This window comes from Oryzias latipes, chromosome 5 (genome assembly GCF_053564925.1).
Source record: "Oryzias latipes strain Hd-rR chromosome 5, Olatipes_Hd-rR_3.1".
In the NCBI taxonomy this organism is placed as follows: domain Eukaryota; kingdom Metazoa; phylum Chordata; class Actinopteri; order Beloniformes; family Adrianichthyidae; genus Oryzias; species Oryzias latipes.
In genome coordinates, this window is record NC_136241.1 from 15,490,601 (window position 1) to 15,502,326 (window position 11,726).

Genomic DNA, 11,726 nt, shown 5'->3' on the forward strand with positions numbered 1-11,726 from the left:
AATGCATGTGTGTGTGTTTGTGAGGGCGTGTGTGTGCATGTATGTGTGTCTGTGTTGGTGTATATTTTGAAGGGTAAAGGGTGTGTGTACTAAGGGGGTGCAGTTAAAATTGGCGGGTAAAGTACTGAGAGGACATCTCCTGATTACTCACAGTGATGTCCAATTACTCTCGCCGCCAAGGGGCCCTAAATGTCTACGGTGCAGTTAAAATCGGCTGGTAGGGCGCTAAAGGACAGTGCCAATTTCATTGTGTGTTTGTGTGCAGGAAAGAAATCCTCTGCTTTGCATCCATACATTTTAATTCTGTCTTGTCCCAATATGCACCTGCTATGCATGTTGAAAGAAGGCTGATTGAGGTACAAAACACATTCTTTAGTCAACAATTACACAGGGAGCAAATAGTTGTAAAAGTAACTCTGAAAAAGTCAGGGCCTCAATAGCCACAAACTAGAGCCCTGCGCGGGACTATTTTCTTCATCCCGCTCCCGCCCGCGCCCGCTGAATTTCTGACCAATCCCGCCCGCACCCGCAATATGTATGCCCACTCCCGCCCGCACCCGCAAAACTCAAAGAATTTAGTCCCGCACAGTAATAGAGATGCATTGATTTTGTATCGTCTCCCGTCCCGCAGGAAAAAAAACACGTATTTGTATTGATAGTATTAAAGAGATTCATGTCCCTCCTCCAGCCTCATCTTTTCATGCATTCCTCTTTTGTGTAATTTGCAACTTAATTATTAAATATATTTTCACAAATCCTGTTCGGTTAAAAGTGTGCGTGTGCGCGCAGACAGACGGCCTGAAGCGCGCTCTTAGTAAGAGGCAGGGCGGGGCGTTGCACACCCCCAACAACAGGTTAGATGACAGAGGCCATTGGGCGTCTCTACCTGGTGCCTTCACGGAGCTTCAGTACATAAGAATCCAACAGCCGCACAGACTAACGTAATCCGCTAATATATATTCATGAGATATTCAAAGCAGCACTGATCCCGGAGTTTTTTTTTTTAGCCGCCCGCAGCACAATTCAAACCGCCCAATCCGGCGAGATTTGGGTTGGGTCCCGCGGAACCCAGCGGGACCCAATCCCAATGCAGCCCTCTACCACAAACCTCACCACACAACACTAAACCACTCGTAATGCGAGCAGAGGATTTGAAATGTTTGTTGAAAACAATACAAATACAACCAATAAAAGACCATGGCCTTGATACCCAACCAGGTCTCAATACAGTTAATTAAAATCTCATTTCAAACAGTAATAAAAACTGTGGTAAGATCTAAGGGAATTTAAACAGCACTCTGTACTTTATCTGTTGATGAAAGGATGCTATTTGTCATGATGAGGGCAGTTTCGGTGCAACACAAAGTTCAAAGAACCTGTCAGAAATTCATCAAGGTCTACTCATTGTGCTGTAAACCTGTGTTTCCATCTCTCTGACAGAGTTTGAAGCCAAAGCCCCTCCCCCGCTTCTCTACCTGCTTTTCCTCTCTACCTGTTCACCTGTTCATATCCTTTGCAGCTGAGAGTTGTTTTCCCCCACGCTCCTCAGTGTATTACACAGAGAGCACAAAATACGGTCATCATAGCAGCAGGTTGACACGATAGACGGGCGCTCTGGCGCAAGCGAAGCACAAGGATGAAAGAGCTGCACGCAGGTTGTAGCGGGGATAGAGCGGGTTACGAAAATGAATGGAAGAAGACCGGTCCGCTGAAGAAATATTCAATACTGTCCTCCTGTTTTGTGTGGTAAGTTAATGTGTTGTGAATTAATGTGTTCTGAGGTAAGTTATTGTGTTGTGTTGTTAGTTAATGTGTTGTATGGTGAGTTAATGTGTGACCCTTCTGGGCCACAAAGCAATCCTGCACAGAAGGTGCTGGAATACTTCGGTTTTAATGCTTACTTGTTTTAATCCCATCTTCTGTCATCCAACTCTCAGGTGAACGATCATCCATTTCTTCTGGTCTGCTGATAACATTTTAGAGGTGTCCTTAATGGGAGCTTATAGAACCAATTGCCTGTGATTGCCTGTAATTGCTATTAAAAGCAGTTGGCTGGTTAAATTGAAGCCTGGCCACTGTCTTTTTTTCTTTCCCAAACATGATTTGGACCATATTTTCTGTCTGCTGTGGCTTGGCACTTTTTGGATCCACCTATTACCAGCTAATACCTGTTGTCAACTTAGATGAAGGAATTCCAGCCCCTCTTCACCTGCCAACATGGATCCCCAGACTCTGAGAAAGCTTTTCCAGAACAGTGCAGCCCCATTTGGGGTGGTGAAGTAAAATAATAAGACCTCTTTCTTGAGGATTTTTCATCTTTCTGTCCTTAGTTTTCTCCTTGTAATGGAGATGTGTGCGGTTCCCAGTAAGTATGCCACTTTGTCAAACTATTACCAGTTCAATTAGGCTCAGGAAAAAAATCCCAAAACATATTTTGGCCACGAGGAACAGCGAACTAAATCAAATTCTACAAAAAAATACTTCTACCAGCCAGTGGGAGATGCATTTTGTTTTTCCAGACAGCATTATTGTTGCAAAGGTTTTGTTTAGGTTTTGCTGTTTCACAGAGGATCATTTTCAGAAAAAGGCTCAAAATGACACTGGATTTAGAGCGACAGGCTTGTCTAATGTACGACAAGCACATACTTGCCCATTTTGCTTTGTAACGCCTATGTCCTTGCAGCCAACCACTTTTATTTTATAAATATGCTTTCTTATTCCCAAGATGTAGTGTGAAGACATGGTGATTCTCTTATTATGGTGTGAGAAGATGAACAATCTGCCCTGCTTCATTTTCCCTGCCTCATTTTACAGCTCAAAGTAGATGGTGCAAAGTTGGGTGTTTGTTTGTTTTTGTCCACAGCAGTTGGTTCACATCCAAACAGTAAAACCCCTATTTTTACCACATATTCATGATCCACCTCTATATAGTAAAACCAATTAAGACAGCTGGCTCAAATTTTTAATATTAAAGTTAGTCACACCATTGAAAAATGTGACAATTAGGAAAGACCTTGAAAGTAAAGGGGAGGGGCATCAACAGAAAAATTAGTACAGTGGTTTCTCACTAATATGCAGTTAACCTTTGGCAATTATAAATCTGCTGTTTTATTTTTTTTGTATACATCCTCTTTTTTTTACAACACACTGGTCCTACATGTTCTGCATCCTGATGGGTTGCAAACCATTGTCAATCGTCTCCTTTACAGAAAGCGTTCAATTTGCCAATTTTACAAATGTACTTGATTGTGATCAGATCTTTGTTTTTAGTCTCTAATATTGGATTTATTTGTCAACAAAGATATAAACTTTGAAAGTTTCAACACGAGATTGTAGTAGGTTAACGACCCAGGTGGAACTGGTTTGGTTTGTTTAGGTTTCAAAACACTGCCGTAGATGGATGGAAGAATAAACCTGAGGCCGCCATTCTTATTAAGAGAAGGTTTATCCTTCTTGACAAAGATGGCTTCTTTCACTCCTCGCTCAAACCATCCTTTCTCTTTGGCTAGAATTCGGACTTCACTGTCCTCGAACGAGTGGTTTGTGGCCTTCAGGTGGAGATGCACTGCAGACTCAGGTCCACTTGGGTTGGCTCTGCGATGTTGGAAACCTAAACAAACAACAATATAAACCTGCCCAAGTTAAACGAAGATCAAACCACAAATTTAGACTCTCCGCTCTCGCTGTCTGAGCTTCATGAAGCTCTGTTACTTATGCCTAACAGCAAAGCACCAGGACCCGACGGCTTTCCTGCAGAGTTTTATAAGGAATTCTGGGAACAACTGGCACCAACGTTTTATAAAACGGTAAAATTTATCAATGAAAGCCAATCTCTACCACCTAACATGAACTCTGCCAACATTATCCTTCTTCTAAAACCAGACAAAGACCCCACGAGTCCTTCAAGCTATCGCCCCATTTCTTTAATTAATGCAGATGTAAAAATTATCTGCAAAGCACTAGCACAGAGAATAGAAAAAGTCACTCCTCACATAATTGACTTTGATCAAACTGGATTCATCAAAGGCAGACACTCGGATGATAATGTCCGCAGACTCGTTAACATAATAGACTTTGCCACCATCAAAAACCAGGAAATGACTATACTATCACTGGATGCTGAAAAAGCCTTTGATAGAGTAAACTGGAAGTTCCTCATTGCTGCCCTCCATAAGTTTGGGTTTGGAGAATCATTCATCAATTGGATCAAAATATTATATCACAACCCCAATGCATCAGTTAGAACTAATAAACAGACTTCCAACAGGTTTTTTCTTGGAAGAGGAACTAGACAGGGTTGCCCACTCTCCCCCTCTCTTTTTGCAATATTTATCGAGCCTCTAGCTGCAGCAATAAGACAGAATGAGAGTATTAAAGGAATTAAAACCAAACACAGCCATCATAAAATTAGTCTCTATGCAGATGACATATTACTGTTTTTAAGTAATATACATTCTGTAAATGAAACGGCAACAATCATTAATGAATTCTCTTCTATATCAGACTATTCCATTAATTGGAATAAATCTGTTTTATTACCACTGAACAGTAATGCGGAGCAAGGACTCACAATACCAGTTAAAACAGGAAATATCAAATATCTAGGTATTTATTTTTCCCCCAAAATATCAGAACTGGTGCAGCTAAACTACACCCCATTACTGAAAAACATACAGGACGATCTAACACGCTGGACCAACCTGCCTCTGTCCCTTATGGGCAAGGTAGCCACGGTAAAAATGAAAATCTTACCCAAAGTTAATTATCTCTTCTCAATGATTCCCACACAACCGCCATTAAAATGGTTCAAAACATTAGACTCATCCATATCAAGCTTTCTATGGAACAATAAACCTGCAAGAATTAGTCTAAAAACTTTAAAATCTGCAAAAAGCTGTGGAGGATTAGAATTACCTAACTTCCACAATTACTTTCTTGCAAATAGATTACAATATATCCTAAAATGGTTAAAAAATAATCCAGAAACTAACTCATGGTTAGACTTGGAACAGGCGTTATGTGGAAAGATCAACCTGTCAGATCTTCCATTTATTAGCCAAATAGTTAAAAAACAGGATTGTTTCAAAAGTATTAATATAAATGCCACTTTAACAGCCTGGTGGGAATTTCTCAAAATATCAAAATCATCAATTCAACCGTGCAAAATGACACCCATCTGGAACAACCCAGACATCCTCATAAACAAAAAAATTATCCACTTCCCAGCTTGGCAAGCAGGGGGCATAAAACAACTAGAGCACATAATTATTGATAGAAGATTCATAACTCCCCAGGAACTTCAAGACAAACATGGAATATATAACTTCTTGGAATATCAGCAACTTAAATCAATTATTACTAAAAAGTTTAAATACAGAGACAACGATTTTAAGCTACCAGATGTAGTTACCACTCTGATCAATTTCTCAATGAATAAAACTCTCTCCAAAATATACAAACTTTTATGCAATTTAGATAACAATATTTCACTTCCGACAACAAAATGGGATGCGGATTTAAGCATCAGCACAGATGAAAGTTTTTGGTCAGAACTTTGTCTAAACACCTTTAAAATGACAAAAAGTCCAAATCTGCAGCTAATCCATTTCAAAACTCTTCACAGAATTTACTACACTGGACAGAGGATGTTCAAGATGGGTCTCAGTAACTCAGACATTTGTCAGCACTGTGACAGTAATCTACCCGACAATTACATGCATGCACTATGGTTCTGCACGCCTGTCCAGGCTCTCTGGCAGCAGGTATGTGCCGATTTATCAGTCTGGCTTAAGGTTAAGGTTCCCCCCTCTTTCGGTTTTATTTGCACCTTAGACATGTAGGGCCCTTGGTAGGGGGGGTGCTTGGACATCACTGCCAGCAAGCAGCGGATGTCCTCCTGGCACCCTACCCGCCAATTTTAACCGCACCTTAGACATTTAGGGCCCCTTGGTGGGGAGGGTGAGGGGACGTCACTGTGAGTAATCAGGAGATGTCCCCTTAGTGCCCTACCCGCCAATTTTAACTGCACCCCCCTTAGTACACACACCCCTCCCCCCTCAATATATACATCCCAACATAAACACACACACATGCACACACACACCATCTCAAACACACATACACGCACACACAATTTGCAAGGAAGGTGGGACCTGGGTCCATCTGTCCCCTGCCTCTTCCCTGGTGGGGGGTGCGGGCCCCCCTTTGCAACGGCGGCCGTGTCCCCGGGGTGCCGGCTTCCTGGGCCCGGCGGTGCTCTCTCCGCGCGGAGGGGGAGTTCACATTACATCTGAGCCGGGGGTGTCTGGTTCCTGGGGGGTGGGTTCTGGTCCTTGCTCCTGAGTGCTGGGCCCCGCCAAATTTCCAACTGTGGCCGAGCCTGGTCGGGCCATATTTATAACACCCCTTGTGGGCCCTCTTTTTTTTCCCCGGGGTTCCCCCCTCCTGGGCGGGGGCGGCGGGCCCCCTGCCTCGCTCCTCCCTGGACCAACCGTGGGCCGGGCGGATGGTTGCCTGGAGTGCGGAGCGGGTCTCCCTTGGGGGGTCCTGGCTCGTACCTGGGGTTGGGGCGGGGGGATGCCCGGAACTCCTGGGTGGTGGTGGGGTGCTCGTTTGGGGCTGTGGGCGTCCTTCTCCGGTGGGGCTCTGCGTTGGGTTCTCCCGGCGCGGCGGGGGGGCTGCTCTCCTGGTTGGGCTGGGGCGGCGCTCTCTTTCCCTCCGTGCTTCCCTGGCCCCTGGCTCTGGGGGCCTTGCGGCGGCCCTGCTGGCCCTGGCCTGGGTGGCGGGCTTGGTCGCCCGGGCGGCGGTTGTTCCCTGCCGGTTCCCGTGTGGCGTTGGGGGGATTCCGGCTGCCGCTGCTGCTGCGGTGGGGGTCTTGGGGTGGGGATGGCTGGGCACTCTCCCTCCTTCTTTTCACGTTCCACCATCCATTTTAGAAGAACATAAAACCTCACCTGAGCACTGGTGTTAGCTCACCTTTGCACTAATAGCTTGCATGACTGAATGACTGAAATATTTCACACTAGTTGGTTATCAGGCATAAGTATGCGTGTGAACACTATCTGTTTTGTGTACATGTCGACAGGTGGACATTTTTGCAGCTAGCAGGTGTGTTTATAACATTTGAGTGTGTGTGTGGACAGGCCCCGCCCTTTTTGTACTGCATTTGAACCTTACCATAATGATTAACAACCAGTAAACTTGTTGCTGTATGCTGCTTCATGGTCTTATCCCCCTTCCCCTCCTATTGTCACCCCCTACACCCCCCTCTCTCTAGCGTCCCTCTCTCTTCTTCCCCTCTTTCCTTTTCCGTCCGGTCCAACACCAAAGATTTTCAGACATGATTGAAATTAATAAAGTTTGGCCTCAATTACAAAAGGGGTTTATTCAGACATACCTTTGGTTTGTCAGAAGATTAATAACCCCTCTTGTTAAAGCAAAATATGTCCAACACAAAAGGCCCTCAGCTCTCGTCTGTCTGCCCAGCTGTTGGACAGGACAAGTTAAAAAAAAAAAAAAAAAAAAAAAAAAAAAAAAAAAAAAAGGAAACCTAAACAAACCAAACCAGTTCCACCTGGGTCGTTAACAGCTGAAAGAGATGACCAATTTGGAGAGAGAGTCACTGGCTCCCGAACCCCCAGCTGAAGACAAAGGACTCTTAACGACCCGAAACCATGTAGACTAAGTTGAGAATACCATCCAGTTTAAGGTCTGACTCCTGCCCCATGAGCGCATATATACCAGCTCTTAGACCAGCTAATTCAGAATTGACAAAGCCTCTTGGATAAGAGGCAAAACGTCTTCAAACTTTAAAACCAAGTCCAGATGACATCTCCTAAACCTACTACAATGGAACCAACCTGGATGAATGAGAGTCATCATAGACATTAAAACACGAGAGATAAGTGTGAAAACATTCATGTCTGTCTGAGAACAGTAGCCGCGTTTACATGGGCAAAAGTAATCGGAATGAACGCCTGATCGGAAAGAAAATGCGTCATGTAAACGCGCCGTTCGGAATACTCTGCCCCGGTCAGACTCATTCGGATCAGAATTTCTTTCCGATCGAGATAGGTGGGTTATACCGATCGTTTATCCGATCGTGGAGCATGTAAACGGTCATTCCGATCGTGTGTCACTGCTGCTCTGGTTTACGTCACGCATAGACGGTGTTTCGCTGAGAGAAAGCTTTGGAGCGCATACGGGACCGACCAGCTCTGCGGACGCCCCGTGAAAAGCGCCGCTCCGCTCTCGCCCCGCTGGCTCTCCCCTCTCTTACACCCCTCACGGGGGAGATTCGGAGGAGGAGCGCTTCGTGCCCCCCGACGCTCACTCGGTCCACTGGCACCCGAGTGAGCAGAGCAGCTGGATTAATAATTTTGTGTCGGGGGGGGGGGGGGGGGGGGGGGGGGGGGGGGGGCTTTTTTACGTGTGCGTTTTGTTGTTTTGTTATGTGTGGGAGAATTCAGACTGCGAGCCGTCCCGCCGCTCTGGGTTAGCGGCTGCAGGACTCAGGAGGAACCGTGTTCGAACAGAGCTCGGGCCGATAGCTCACAGAGTGGCTTTGGGGCGGTCTGTGTGAACTTTCAGAGCAGAAATAAATGTCACTCAGTCCTTAGAAAGCTGCAGATTGCTGCGTTTCTCGCACGGTCCTGGATTTTGTGTCCATCCATCAGGCTAATGATGTTAGCCCGTGTTAGTCTGTCCTAAGCTTTCGTCCAGCTTAATTCTTCCACAACAAAAGCACTGACCACACAGATTAAATATAACGATGAGCGAACAGGCAATTCATAATATTCATGACATTAATAAAAGCACGTTTGGAAGATCGTCTCGTATGTTACCGAGCTGCTGCATAAATGTCTGTGGAAGCGGTTTGTTTACAACGGGACCTATATCCGCATCCGGGTGATTTTTACACTACTGCGCATGCCCAAATGATTCATTCCGAACGAGAGTATGAGCCATGGGAACGTTTGTTCTAATCGGAAAAAGGTTTTCTGTGCCCATGTGCACGGGTGAATTTTAACCCGACCATTGATCCGATCAAGATATTCTGCCCATGTAACCGCGGCTACTGTATAAAGTGTGTAGTGAGGAGTTTTACACTCTTAAATCATCTACAATCATACTTCACAGATTTTACCTATGGCTGGTTAATTTTTGAAAGTAACTTCTTGATTAATGAGGGAACACTGTACATTTGATAAAATAAAGGATATGATCAGCGTACATTTAAACAACTTTTTTAATATAAAATTGTAAGTGGATTTTGGTACAAAGGTTAATAGGATTAGAATTAGATAGCCTTTAAAGATTACACATGTAAACAGCATCGTTGAAACCATGTCAACAGTGACGAGAACTGAAACTTATGTAGCAACAAACGAGTTGCACAAAATTTACACTAGCTTTGTTTCCATTGATCATGAAATTGCGCAAATTGGATTTGCGCTAATAAATTTGCCTAATGGAAACACCACATTAAAAAAACCCCACAATTTCGCAAAATTGCTTCATCCGTAGCCGCTCCCACGTGTAAGAAGCTTTGCGCTCCATGGCCTGAATAAGACGCCGACGTCTCTTTTGATAGAGGATGACGTGCGCTAGTGCCGTGCCAGAAATTTGAATGTATGAAAGTTTTGTTCACATCCATTGCCATTTTTGAATGACTTTTGTCGTGAGTTGGTTTGTGTTTATTTGCATGTGTTGATTTAATGGAAACAGCGTAATAGCAAAATTGTGCCTCTTTGATTGATCGACTTACTGGTGAATCATATTGCTGCTGTTGTTTAGCTGTCAAACCTTTAGACAAAAGAAAACAAAAAAAAACATTGTTATTAGTAAATATCAAGGGGAATTTTTCAAAACAAGCTAAAATGATTCTGAACATTTTTACATAGCTAAAGAAAATCTAAATATGAGGTAGTTGAAAGTTTGAGACTGTTTATTTTAAATGGCAAGAAATGTTGCAATTTTGCAATTCTACGGAAAATTAAAAGTTGGGAAAAATAGCTGACAAGAGCAATAGTCCTTAAAGAGTTAAACATGTTATTAGTTGAGCAGTTAAAATTGGCTGAAGGTTACAGAGGAAATCAATAGACAAAAAATATGGAATAATACTAATAATACGAATAAAAAAATAAAGAGCAGAAATAGTTAAATTCAATACAGCTATTGAAAAGCTAAATCAAAGGATTAGAAGTAAAAAAGTTTCTGAAGACTTTATGTTGACCGTTATACTTCTATAAGGGGAAATATTGCTCCATGCAAGCTTAATTTCCATTCAAACAGCAACCTCTTAAATTAATTTGGAGGGTCAAATACATCTCACACATACCTTTCTATGGCACTTAACCTCCAACGAAAAACGTTATAGGTGAAAACATAATGTATGAATTATGAATTTGACTATTTATTTTGTTTCTTTAAAACTAAAATAAGTGAGGAAGAAGAATCAGTTATGATGAGTTATTACGCGACTGGACAAAAGAGATAAAGCACCTGGAATGTCCATGGTGTTGAAAACTGTTGTCATGAAAGAAAGTGATAAAAATCTGAGAAGCAGCACTTTGATAAAGATCTCAGATTGACTGGGAAACCTCCCCTCAAGGTTTAATTGAAGTTAAACCAAACATCTTAGATCTCAAAGATGACCCAGCCTGCACTTTTTTTCTCATTCGTTTTTTCTTCACAATTTCATCAGGGTCCCAGTGTTCATGAAATAAATTTGTAAAGTAGACCACCAACCAACAATACCTGCTTCAACTGGAAGTTGGGAAAATTCAAAATTAAATGGGTCTGTTTTTGGTAAAGCAGACATTGCTTCAGCTAAAAACACAGCAATAGCAGAAAACCACCAGCTCAGTAGATAAGGCTAATGTTTTTTTCAGAAGGTCGTTTCTCTGCTTTCCTCCTTATCCAGCTTGTTTTGTCATTGGGTGAAATGGATTTAATTTGTGGTTCAATGCAGCGTTTTCCCACGTCTTACTTTTTCTGTAGCATTACACAAATTTTAATGCGGTTTATTTCATCATTAAAATCAAAATTGTATTTTTTGCAATACATTTGACCTAAGTATATAGGCCTTGCTATTGCTCACATTTTCTGGCACATTTGGCTAACATGTTAACTTTGAATCTACAAGTTTGTAGCAAAATAAATCTGTAGGTGAGTATCATCTTAAAGATGTCCTACAATGAAAGTTTTGGGAGTTTTTGTATGTTCTTGTAGCATTTTTCTCATGATGGGGGACATGTATAAAGAAAATAATATCAAAATTGTGTGTCTGAGGAGTACCCTATTTAAATTGCTATGAATCAGGAGCAGATAAAAAATTACAATTCGAAAAGCTTGTAGTCGCTACATAGAAAATACATTTGGCAGGTCACAAGCTCCCTGTTCAGCTATATTTTGATGCATCTGACAAACAGATCCACGTACATCTTAGATTCCATTGTCTGAGCTCAAAACTGTATGGCTCCGCTACTGCTTGCCCTTTGTGTTGCAGCTGTAATGTTAGGTTGAGATTGTGAAGGACTGTAAAGAGACAAGGCTCTACATAATCTGTTTATCAATGGAAATACTAGCATGTTAATCCTAAAGCTATTCATCAGTTCAACAACTTGATACTAAGGTTGTGTAAGAATTCCTTTCATACTCACTATATAATCCGTTCGCCATTTTGTAGTGCTGTCCGAATCTAGAATTCCAAAATTGAGTGCCCT